This window comes from Dendrobates tinctorius, unplaced genomic scaffold (assembly GCF_039654945.1).
Source record: "Dendrobates tinctorius isolate UK_male_01 unplaced genomic scaffold, ASM3965494v1 ptg000098l, whole genome shotgun sequence".
NCBI classification, from domain to species: Eukaryota; Metazoa; Chordata; class Amphibia; order Anura; family Dendrobatidae; genus Dendrobates; species Dendrobates tinctorius.
This window is the reverse complement of record NW_027361766.1, coordinates 4,802,223-4,815,446: the sequence shown is the minus strand read 5'-3', so window position 1 is coordinate 4,815,446 and position 13,224 is coordinate 4,802,223.

Genomic DNA, 13,224 nt, shown 5'->3' with positions numbered 1-13,224 from the left:
AGACAGGATGTTGAGAAGGCTGAACTTTTAAATTCCTATTTTGCATCTGTTTTCTCTCAGAAAGGAAATGTAACATCAACTGTTATTCATTGTCCTATTAAGGGAATAGAAGAATCCAGGATATCTATAAACAGAAAGATAGTGAGGAAACACTTAGCTAACCTAAATGAATTCAAGTCTCCAGGTCCAGATGAATTACACCCCAGAGTACTGAAGGAGATAGCAGAAGAAATTTTTGAACCCCTCTCCATAATCTTTGAAAATTCTTGGAGAACAGGAGAAGTACCAGAAGACTGGAGAAGAGCAAATGTTGTTCCTATCTTCAAAAAGGGGAAGAAGGTGGACCCAGGCAACTATAGGCCGGTGAGTCTGACTTCTATACCAGGAAAGATCTTTGAACAAATTATTAAACAACATGTATGTCAATACCTGGATAAGAATGAAGTGATTAAACAGAGTCAGCATGGGTTTGTAACTAATAAGTCATGTCAGACTAACTTAATTTCCTTCTATGACAGTATCACTGATTGGGTGGATCAAGGAAATGCTGTAGATATAGTATATCTTGACTTCAGCAAAGCATTTGACAAAGTCTCTCATACAATCCTTATTGAAAAAATGACTAAGTATGGAATGGACAAGGCAACTGTTAGGTGGATTCATAACTGGCTTAGTGATCGGACCCAAAGAGTGGTCATAAATGGCTGCACATCCAGTTGGAAGAATGTCTCAAGTGGGGTACCACAGGGCTCTGTCCTGGGCCCTGTATTGTTCAACATCTTTATCAACGATTTAGATGAAGGAATTGAGGGTAAACTGATTAAATTTGCTGATGACACAAAGCTAGGAGGGATAGCTAATACTAGAGAAGAGAGAGAGAGGATTCAAAAAGATTTAAATAAACTGGAGAAGTGGGCAGCAACTAACAGAATGGTTTTTAACAGGGAGAAATGCAAAGTACTACATCTGGGCAATAAAAATGAAAAAAGCATATATAGAATGGCAGGAATAGGGCTAAGTGACAGCACATGTGAAAAAGACTTGGGTATACTAATAGATCACAGACTGAATATGAGTCAACAGTGTGATGCAGCAGCAAAAAAGGCAAATGCAATTCTAGGATGTATTAACAGAAGCATACAGTCTAGATCACGTGAAGTCATTATTTCCCTCTACTCCTCTTTGGTCAGACCTCATCTGGAATATTGTGTCCAGTTTTGGGCACCACATTTTAAAAAAGACATCAACAAACTGGAGCAAGTTCAGAAAAGAGCGACCAGAATGGTGACCGGTCTGCAAACCCTGTCTTATGAGGAAAGGTTGCAGGATTTGGGAATGTTTAGTTTGCAAAAGAGAAGACTGAGAGGAGACTTAATAGCTGTCTACAAATATCTAAAGGGCTGTCACATTGTAGAAGGATCAACTTTATTCTCATTTGCACAAGGAAAGACTAGAAGCAATGGGATGAAACTGAATGGGAGGAGACACAGATTAGATATTAGAAAAAACTTTTTGACAGTTAGAGTGATCAATGAGTGGAACAGGCTGCCACGAGAAGTGGTGAGTTCTCCTTCAATGGAAGTCTTCAAACAGAGGCTGGACAGATATCTGACTGGGATGATTTAGCGAATCCTGCTTTGAGCAGGGGGTTGGACCAGATGGCCCAGGAGGTCCCTTCCAACTCTACGATTCTATGATTCTATGATTCTATGACCAGGCTCCAGATCATGCGCTATCACAGGGAGGGAGCTCTCTATCCTCAGCTCAACCTTCAACTTCTCTCCACACGTCTACACTCTTTGCCCTCCTCACACTAACTGACTAATTTCCCTTCCTTGCCCCCAGAGAGCACTCCTCCCCCAATTCTGGTTCAGAGCTCCCTCTGCTGGCCTGGAGTGGGAACTGTGTTGCATGACATGGTTAACTGCTAGAGAGACCCTTCATTGCCTCCAAGCCTGACATCACCCTCCCGGGAGGAAGGCGACCATACTCCTGGGGGCACCACATTCCCCCTAGTGCAATTCAGCACTCCTGGGCTGATGAAAAACATATGAACACATAAACAAATAACAAATATAAATGTACAAGATTTAGAAAAATGAAAAATTACAAAAACCAAAGGCTCCAAAAATAGTCCTGTGATGATAAGTCCATGCATCAACGTCCATGGTCTATTCCTGGGCAAATGGTGAACTGTGTACAAAAGTAGTGACCACACCTAGTCCAGTGGCCAAAATGTCCATAACACAAATGGGAAACTCAGAAAGGAAATTTCTTACAGAATATCTGTAGGCACAAAATTTGAACACTTACATATATATATGTTAACACTTACATTGCTTTAACTTATTCATATGCGGAATCTAATGGGTGGTATACCTTGAGTAGTAATGGTAGATCTACGTAACACTGGCATGGTTGAGGATCTTACTGTTTGCCAGATGCTAACTACTGGTGTAGTGTGTGATGTACTGAATACACTACTGGTGGTTCTGCGTAGCACAGGGATACTAGATTTCCTAGGACCACTTATACTCACTGTGGGCATGACAGATTCACCACTGGCAGGGCGAGGGTTCTCTGGCTCCACTGCTGGTGTGGCATCTGCTGCCTGATTTTCCTGATTTTCAGGATTTTCTTGAGTCAGTTCTTCTTGTACTACCAGTTGGGGAAATGTCAACACTGGCACCACTATGGCATCATTTACTTTAGTCCAATTTGCAGGGAATTCTCCAAGTATAGTGCTGACCTTTTCTTCTTCTATGGGTTGGATGTTATTTTGTCCTTCCATTCTTTCCTTTAGCTGGTTAGGGAATAATTTCAAATGATCCCTTGATATCGCTGCTGAGGTTTCTCCTCCATCTTTACTAACAAGGCACACCTTGGTATTGTCAAAGTTTGAGGGTAGAATGATGTAGGGTTCAGCTTCCCATTGGTCATCCAACTTATGCATCCTTCTTTTCCTCTTTAGGACTTGTTCTCCTGGTGACAAGGGAACTGCAGGTGCATGCTGATTATAGTTCCTCTCTTGTTTTTGTCTTGCCTGCGCTAGACTCTTTTCCACACACGCTTGTACTCTTCTGTACTGTTTCTGCCTCTCTGTATCCCAGTCAGCATCTGGTGATGTCACTTCAGGTGTCAGGATTCCCATATCCAAATCAATAGGCAGCTTACCAGGCCTTGCTCTCATGAGGTAGGCTGGAGTGCAGTTGGTGGAATTCACAGGAATGTGATTGTAGAGGTCTACCAGATCTGGCAACTTTTCTGGCCACAGATTCCGCTCTTCCAAGGGCAAGGTCTTCAGTAGGTCGATCACCGCCTGGTTCATCTTTTCACACATGCCATTGGTCTGTGGATGGTACGGTGTTGTCCTGATCTTCTTACAACCGTACAAGTTACAGAATTCCTGGAACACTTCCGCCTCAAAAGCTGGACCTTGATCTGTAAGCACTCGCTCTGGATATCCGTGTGGTCTACAAAAGTGCTGTTGGAATGCTCTGGCTGCTGTTCTGGGTGTTTGATCCTTGACATGCACGACTACCAAGAATCTTGAGTAGTGGTCAACAATGGTAAGAGCATAAATGTAGCCTGAACGGCTTGGGACCAGCTTCACATGGTCTAGGGCGACCAACTCAAGTGGCTGTTTGGTTATTATTGGCTGCAAAGGAGCTCGCTGGCTGTTATGGTCCTTTCTGCGCAGGTTGCATTGTCCACGCTCCCGGCACCAATTTTCAATGGCTTTCCTCATACCAGCCCAGTAAAATCTCTCCCGGAGCAAGGCTTCCAACTTCTTCCATCCGAAGTGTCCAACTCCGCTGTGGTATGCTTCCAAGACCATTGATGCTTCTCTCTTTGGGACTACCACCTGCCAGACCAGCTCATGAGTGCGGGCATTGATACTCCTCCGGCACAGCTTTCCTTCATAGATAAACAGCCGATCTCTTTCCTTCCACAACTGCTGGGTTCCTTCAGGAGCATTCGACTCTGGGCATGAGTCAGCTTGTGACAGTAGCTCCTTCGCCAGGCGGACTGCGTGGTCGCTATCCTGCGTTTCTTCCCAGTCATGATGAGGCAATGGATTTATGGTGGCCTCTTTCAAGCCAGACCGTCTGATTCTCACTCCTTGGGCACGTTGGACCACAATAGGCCGGTGGAAGGCAGGTAACTCGATTTCTTCAAGTGCCTCAGGATCTTCTCCTGCATCTGGCAGATTAGGAATTCTGGACAGCGCATCAGCATTGACATTCTTGTGCCCCACTCGGTACTTGATGGTAAATTCATAGTTAGACAGCCGAGCCATCCATCGCTGCTCCAGTGCACCTAACTTGGCAGTTTCCAAGTGAGTCAACAGGTTGTTGTCCGTGGAGATGGTAAACTTGGCTGAAGGTAGATAATGCTTGAATCGTTCAGTCACAGCCCAGACTATGGAGAGGAACTCCAGCTTGAAGGAACTGTAGTTGTCAGGGTTCCTTTCAGTGGGACGAAGCTTCCTGCTGGCGTAGGAGATCACTCTTTCTTTGCAATACTGTACCTGTGACAGTACTGCTCCAAGTCCCACGTTGCTGGCATCAGTATACAACACAATGGGTTGGTCATAATCTGGGTAGGCCAGAACTTCATGCCCTGTGAGAGCCATCTTCAGTCGGGTGAAGGACCACTCCAACTCCTCAGTCCATTCAAATGTGGAACTTTTCTGTTTCGCTTTCTTGGACTGCCCCACCAGAAGATTTTGCATAGGAGTGGCTATTTCAGTGAAGCCCTTGATGAACCTTTGGTAGTAGCCTACCAACCCGAGGAATTGGCGTACCTCATGGAGGTTGCTGGGCTTCTGCCAGTCTCGGATGACCGTGACTTTGTCAGGATCTGGTGCCACACCTTCTGCGCTCACTACATGACCGAGGTACTGAACCTTGGGCTTCAGGAGGTGGCATTTGGAAGGCTTCACCTTCAGGCCAAAGTTGGACAAGGCTTCAAACACCTCAGCCAGGTGCTTCAGATGGTCTTCATAAGTCTTGGAGAAAACAATGACATCATCAAGGTACAACAGGACCGTCTTGAAGTTCTTGTGTCCCAGGTAGCACTCCATCAGCCGTTGAAATGTTCCTGGGGCGATGCCGAGCCCGAATGGCATATAGTTGAACTAACAGAGACCCATTGGGGTGGTAAATGCTGTTTTCTCCTTGTCTGCCTCTGCCACGGGAACCTGCCAATACCCACTGGTGAGATCTAAGGTGGAAAAATAGTTAGCAGTTTTAAGTGCAGCCAATGATTCCTCAATTCTGGGTAATGGGTAGGCATCCTTATGTGTAATGCTGTTAATTTTCCTGTAATCAACACACATTCTCATAGTACCATCCTTTTTCTTTACAAAAACTTTTGGAGCTGCCCAGGGGCTACAACTGTCTCTGATAACCCCTGCTTCCTTCATCTCTCTCAACATATCTTTGGCACATTGGTACTGTGTTGGGGGTATAGGTCTGTACCTTTCTTTTATGGGTGGATGATCTCCAGTGGGGATATGATGTTGAACCCCTTTTGCCTTCCCTAAATCTAGAGGGTGTTTACGGAATACCCGCTCATACTTCTGGGTCACTCTGTAAACCCCATTCTTTTGGTATGAAGGGGTGGATTCAGTTCCCACCTGCAGTTGCTGACACCACTCCTCTAGCTGCTTTACAGAGCCATTGTCCTCCACCTGGTCGGATGAGACCAAGGGCTCTGCTGCCTGCATTGCATTATTACTGACAGTGAGCAGCTTAGCAACTGTGGCATACCGAGGTATTGTGGCCTCCTCCTCCCCACAATTCAAGAGGCGTACAGGTACTCTCCCTTTGCGAACATCAACTACCCCTCTGGCTGTCAGGACAGTGGGCCGGCTATCAGAGTACACTGGCTCTACCAATGCTTGGCAATCTTTTCCTCTGAGGCCTATGACTGCCCGACACCGAATCAACATTTCACATAGTAACATAGTAACATAGTTTTGAAGACTGAAGGAAGACCTTATGTCCATCTAGTTCAGCCTATTTTTAGTGCAGCTGTTCTGCACTGTTGATCCTGGGGAAGGCAAAAAACCCACAGAGTAGAGGCCAATTTTCTCCATAAGGAAAAAAATTTCTTCCCCTAAGCTGGGTCAACCATCTACCTATAATATTCAGATTCTGTTATTCATAACCTTCTATACTGTTACTCACAAGAAAAGCATCCATTCCTTTCTTAAATTCATTCAGTGAGTGGGCCATCACCACTTCCTCAGGAAGAGAATTCCAGAGCCTCACTGCTCTTACCGTGAAGAACCCTCTTCTATGCTGGTGCAGAAATTGTCTTTCCTCCAAACGAACAGAATGCCCCCTTGTTCTTGTCACAGTCCTTGGTACAAACAGTTCATTGGAGAGATCGCTGTATTGCCCACTGATATACTTGTACATATATATTAAGTCTCCCCTAAGTCTTCTCTTTTCTAGAGTAAATAGACCTAATTTTGATAACCTTTCTGGGTATTGTAGTGAACCAACTCCATTTATCATTTTAGTAGCCCGCCTTTGAACCCTTTCAATTTCAGTAATGTCTTTCTTGAGCACCGGTGTCCAAAATTGCACACAATACTCCAAGTGTGGTCTGATGAATGATTTATACAGAGGGAGAATTATGTTTTCATCTCGTGTCCCCAGACCTCTTCTAATGCATCCCATGACCCTATTTGCTTTGGTGGCAGCTGCGTGACACTGGGCACTCCAATTTAGCTTCTTATTGACTAAGATGCCTAAGTCTTTTTCCATGTCTGATTTCCCCAGCAGTTTCCCATTTAGTAAGTAATTGTAGCATCTGTTTCTCCTTCCCATGTGCATAACCTTACACTTATCTGTGTTAACCTCATTTGCCATTTTTCAGCCCAATTCTCCAATTTACTCAAATCTGTCTGTAGTTGCAAACTGTCCTCATTTGTGTTAACTACCTTACATAGTTTTGTATCATCTGCAAATACTGATATTTTACTGTGTACGCCATCCACTAGATCATTAATAAATATATTAAATAGTAGGGGGGCCAATATAGAACCCTGTGGTACCCCACTAGTAACCCTGGCACAATCTGAGTATGCCCCATTAATAACCACTCTTTGTTTTCTATCACTAAGCCAGCTACCTACCCATCTACACACATTTTCCCCTAGCCCAACCTTTCTCATCTTACTTACCAATCTTTTATGTGGAGCAATGTCAAATGCTTTAGAGAAGTCGAGATAAATGACATCCAATGATTCTCCTTGGTCCATTTGAGAGCTTACATCCTCATAGAAGCTGATCAGGTTAGTTTGACAGGAGCGATCCTTCATAAATCCATGTTGATATGGAGTTAAACATTTATTAACACTGAGATATTCCATAATGGTATCCCTTAGAAACCCTTCAAAAATTTTACCCACAACAGATGTTAAGCTTACCGGCCTATAGTTTCCAGGTTCCCTTTTACACCCCTTTTTGAATAGAGTCTTTAAATATAAGGAATAGAGGCCTGTCTATCACATTACTTACCTCCCTTAATACCCGCGGGTGAATGCCATCAGGGCCTGATGATTTGACAATTTTAATCTTACTAAGGCGGTTCTGCACTTCTTCCTGGGTTAGGCAGGTAATACTTAATGGGGAGTTTACATTATCACTCTGCATCTGGGGGGTATTGCAATGGGGAAAGAATCACTCACTCTGACGCTGCCAATTTCTCTGCCAGAGAGTTCTACCTGCTGTCTTTGCATCAGGGCCCTGATCTCCTTCTGCAGGACTCGTTGTTCACTGGAACCAGCAGTCTCAGCCACCTGTTGCAACAAGACAATAACCTCGGAAAGACAATTTTCAATCACATTGGTACCAAGAGTCATCATTGGGTTACATTCTCGTCGATCAATATCTACAACTATCAGACCTTGAGATTTTAACTCTACTCGACCCACTTGAACAGTAATTTCTTTACATGCCACTTGCGGTAAAGACTGACCATTACTGGCAAGTACTGTGAGTTCATCACTTGGGCCGCAAGTAAGTTCAGAATCAGCCCAATACCGCTTGTAAAGGATATAGGGCATAGTTGTCACCTGGGAGCCAGTGTCCAGCAAAGCGTTCATGGGGACGCCGTCAATCACCACTGGAAGGATCGGTCTCCCTCCAACATACTTGGCTCGCCAGTTCCTTGGGCCTTGTGGTCCTACTCCTGGGGGTTGGCCCTCTGCCCCAGGGGTTGCTCATCTAAATAACAGAATCTTGTAAGGTGACCTGCCTTGCGGCAGTGACGACAGATGGGACGTCCATCCTAGTCATAGCGATCGTTGTTCCTCCCTCGGAGTGGCGGGGTTCTCATCTTCCGGAGCCACGGGACATCCTCTGGACTGGAAGCAAGCTGGATCTTCTCCTTGGAGGACACCTGCAGGGACTGCACGGTTTTAGTAAGTGCAGCCATCCCTTCGGTCAACTCCTGGACCTGAAGACGCAGCTCTTATGTCGGATCTTTATCCAGAGTCTGTGCATCAGCCTCCACAGGGAGGCAAGGAAACATGTTGCTTCCTGGTGGTAGGTGATCGCTTGGCGCCTAGGGGGCGCTGGACGGCTGACAGTCGGTTCCTGCAGCACCCGGATAGCCCTGTCCTTGAAATCAGCAAATTCTAGATCAGGGTTCTGTAGGGCTATGATGCGCAGCTGTGCTCTGTGGATACTGGATAGGAGTCCCCAATGAATTGCTCCTTTAACAGTCCATCTCCATCTTTCACAGTCAGGGTCAATCTGCTTGACGGCTCGCAGCGCCTCCTGCAGGTTAAGAGCATAGTCCCTTATATTGTCCTGTGCTTTCTGTTTACATCCAAAGAACCTCATCTTGATTTCATTTGCAGTGCGGGTGTCAAAGGTGCTTCTTAGCTTGGCCAAAATCTTTTTAACAGTCTCTTTGTCAGCGTCCTGCCAGGCTTTTACTTCTCTCTGTGCTGCACCAGTTAGCTGCCCAATAAGGATGTTCACCTTCTGGCTTTCAGATAAAGGATACACCTCAAACAAACTGCACAGTCTCTATTCAAATTCACTCAGGGTATGTGACTCCCCTGAATACTGCGGTAGCCAGGCTGCTCCCGGTATGTAAGGTATAGACAGCGGCATTATGGGGACCGCTGCCATGGGCGCTGTTTCTTGCGGTGCCCTGGAAGCAACACTGGCTGCTGGATTCAGCGGCACTGTGGGGTCTGCGGGGGTGTCGACGCGTGCCTTCGGACATTCTCCTTCCCCCCTAGTTAGCGGTTGCCAGGCCCCGGGGTTGAGCGGCTTACCGGCTGTAGGCCTCAGCTTCTCCCATTCTCGCGCACTGTCCTCTCTTCCCGCGAGGCACTTCTCTTCCTTGCGCTCCTTGGCAGGCTCCGCCCATGACGGCCCGCCTCTTTGGTTTCCCGCGTGCGCCAAGCAGCGGAATAATGGCGGCAATGGTGCCAACAGTCCACAGTACACAAAACAGTCTCTGGCACACAGGACCCGGAGATACCAGGCTCCGTAATCCTGTTCGTGATGTCAAAATGGGTCGCCCTCCCAGGGCCTTGGGGTACTCGGTACCGGGCCGGTCTTTCAGAGGGGAATGTCACAGCAGCGGTGACCCGGTCCGTGGCCCTGGGTGCCCATGTAAAAAGGTGTTTGAGTGGTGAAATAAAGTTTATGAGTGATTCGTGACGCCACCTGTGGTGTTCGGTAATGAAGGTGTTAAGCCGACGCTACAGACAGATCCTCTGGGACAGATGGTGTAGTGCAGCAAAGATGTTGTAGCCCTCCACAGGCAGGGGTGTTGGTGCCAGGGCTGTGTAGATAGGTGTTGGGGAAGAGGGTGCAGTGTCTGGCACAGAGATGTAGCAGTGCTGAAGAAGTTGCAGGAAGAAGGCAATGACATAGCAGAATGTAGTTTCTTTACCTTTACTTGTAAGTGCAGTCCAGGGTCCAGATTACAGATGGCACAGGAGATGATTAGCCTGGAAGCAACTTAGGAATCTCTCTGTCAGATGGGTTGTGTAGTCTTCTCTATAGCGCTTACTTGAGGTACATGCAGTACTGTGTTACCCTGATGTTCCTCCTTCTTCTTCCCTTTCGGATCTACCTCGTATGGCAGACAGCTGTAGCCTTCTATCTCTTTTGGCTCACCCTTCGCTGTTGTGCCTCCGAGTCTTAGGTGGGAATAGAGCATTTATAGCTTCCTATTCCTCTGGTTTCTGTTGCAGGACCTTCAGTATCCATACAACCTTGGAGACCAGGCTCTAGATCATGCGCTATCACGGGGAGGGAGCTCTCTATCCTCAGCTCAACCTCCAGCTTCTCTCCACACGTCTACACTCTTTGCCCTCCTCACACTAACTGAATAATTTCCCTTCCTGGCCCCCTGAGAGCACTCCTCCCCCAATTCTGTTTCAGAGCTCCCTCTGCTGGCCTGGAGTGGGAACTGTGTTGCATAACATGGTTAACTGCTAGAGAGACCCTTCATTGCCTCCAAGCCTGACATCACCCTCCCAGGAGGAAGGCAATGCCAGTGTGGCGACCATACTCCTGGGGGCGCCACATATCCTCTGTCTGAAAGCCAGAAAGTGAACATCCTTATAGGGCAGCTAACTGGTGCAGCGCAAAGGGGAGTAAAAGCCTGGCAGGACACTGATAAAGAGACTGTTAAAAAGATCCTGGCTAAAGCCCCCGTTACACACTGCGATATCGCTAGCAATATCGCTGTAAAGTCACCGATTTTGTGACGTTACAGCGATATTGCTAGCGATATCGCTGCATGTGATACTTGCCTCCGACCGGCTCCCCCGCTGGTTATCGCTGATCGCGCGAGAAGCTGCTGGACCATTCCTCGTCGTCCACTTCCTGTGGCGCTTCCTGCTGTGACGACAAGCGACGCGTTGAGCCGGGCGGGAGGATGCAGGATCGCCGTGTCTTACAGGTAAGTAGCGATCCCCGTCCCCAGCGATGTCGCTGGTGAGATCTGCCTGTGTGGCAGCTCACTAGCAACCACCCAGCGATTCACCAGCGATCCTGACCGCGTCATATCGCTGGTCAGGATCGCTGGTGAGTCGCTAGGTGTAACGGTACCCTAAGCTAAGAAGCAGCTTTGACACCTGTACTGCAGCTGAAATAAAGATGAGATTCTTTGGGTGTAAGCAAAGAGTGCAGGATAGTATACAGGACTATGCTCTTAATCTGCAGGAGGAGCTGTGAGCCATCAAGCAGATTGATCCAGACAGTGTGAAAGATGGAGACAAACTGGTAGAGGAGCAATTTATTTAGGGCCTCCTATCCAGTACCCACAGAGCACAGCTGCGCAACATAGCCCTACAAAACCCTGATCTAGACTTTGCAGACTACAAGGACAGAACTATCCGGGTGCGGCATGAACCAAATGTCAGCCGTCCATCGCCCCCTAGGCGCCCAGCGATCACATACCACCAAGAAGCAGCATCTTTCACTCCCAGCACTGTGGGGGCTGACGCACAGACTCTGGATAATGATCCATCTACAGAACTGTGCTTTTAGGTCCTAGAGCTGGCCAAAAGTATGGCTGCACTTGCTAAAACTGTGCAGTCCATTCAGGTGTCCTCAAAAGAGAAGATCCAGCTGGCCTCCAGTCCAGAGGATGTCCCGTGGCCACGGAAGAAGAGGATCCCGCCACGCCGAGGGAGAGACAGCGATCGCTATGACCAGAACGGACGTCCCACCTGTCGTCACTGCCACAAGGCAGGCCACATTGCAAGGTTCTGTTATTTAAACGAGCAACGCCTGGGGCAGAGGGCCAACCCCCAGGAGTAGAACCACAAGGCCCAAAGAACTGGCGAGCCAAATATGTTGGAGGGCGACCGGTCCTCCCAGTGGTGATTGACGGTATCCCAATGAACGCATGCTGGACACTGGCTCTCAGGTGACAACTATGCCATATATCCTTTACAGGCAGTATTGGGCTGACTCTGAAATTACTTGCGGCCCAAGTGATGAACTCACAGTAGTTGCCAGCAATGGTCAGTCTTTGCCGCAAGTAGGATGTAAAGAGATTACCATTAAAGTGGGGCGAGTAGAGTTAAAATCTCAAGGTCTGATAGTTGTATACATTGATCGATGAGAATGTAACCCAATGATGACCTTAGGTACTAATGTGATTGAAAATTGTCTTGCCGAGGTTATTGTTTTGTTGCAACAGGTAGCCGAGACTGCTGGTTCCAGTGAACAACGATTCCTGCAGAAGGAGATAAAGGCCCTGATGCAAAGACAGCAGGTCGAACTGTCTGGCGGAGAAATTGGCAGCGTCAGAGTGAGTGATTCTTTCCCCATTGCGATACCCCCCAGATGTGAAATGTTAATTTGGTGTCGGGCAGCCATAGGCCTCAGAGGAAAAGATTACCAAGCATTGGTAGAGCCAGTGTACTCTGATAGCCGGCCCACTGTCCTGACAGCCAGAGGGGTAGTTGATGTCCGCAAAGGGAGAGTACCTGTACGCCTCTTGAATTGTGGGGAGGAGGAGGCCACAATACCTCGATATGCCACAGTTGCTAAGCTGCTTACTGTCTGTAACAACGCCATACAGGCAGCAGAGCCCTTGGTCTCATCCGACCAGGTGGAGGACAATGGCTCTGTAAAGCAGCTAGAGGAGTGGTGTCAGCAGCTGCATGTGGGAACTGACTCCACCCCTTCATACCAAAAGAGTGGGGTTTACCGAGTGACCCAGGAGTATGAGCGGGTATTCAGTAAACACCCTCTAGACTTTGGGAAGGCAAAAGGGGTGCAACACCATATCCCCACTGGAGATCATCCACCCATTAAAGAAAGGTACCAACCTATACCCCCAACACAATATCAATGTGCCAAAAGTATGTTGCGGGAAATGAAGGAAGCTGGGGTGATCAGAGATAGTTGTAGCCCCTGGGCAGCTCCAATAGTCTGGGTGAAAAAGAAGGATGGTACCATGAGAATGTGTGTTGATTACAGAAAAATTAACAGCATTACACAGAAGGATGCCTACCCATTACCCAGAATTGAAGAGTCATTAGCTGCACTTAAAACTGCTAACTATTTTTCCACTTTAGATCTCACTAGTGGGTATTGGCAGGTTCCCGTGGCAGAGGCAGACAAAGAGAAAACAGCGTTTACTACACCAATGGGTCTCTGCGAGTTCAACTACATGCCGTTTGGGCTCTGCACCGCCCCAGGGACATTTCAATGGCTAATG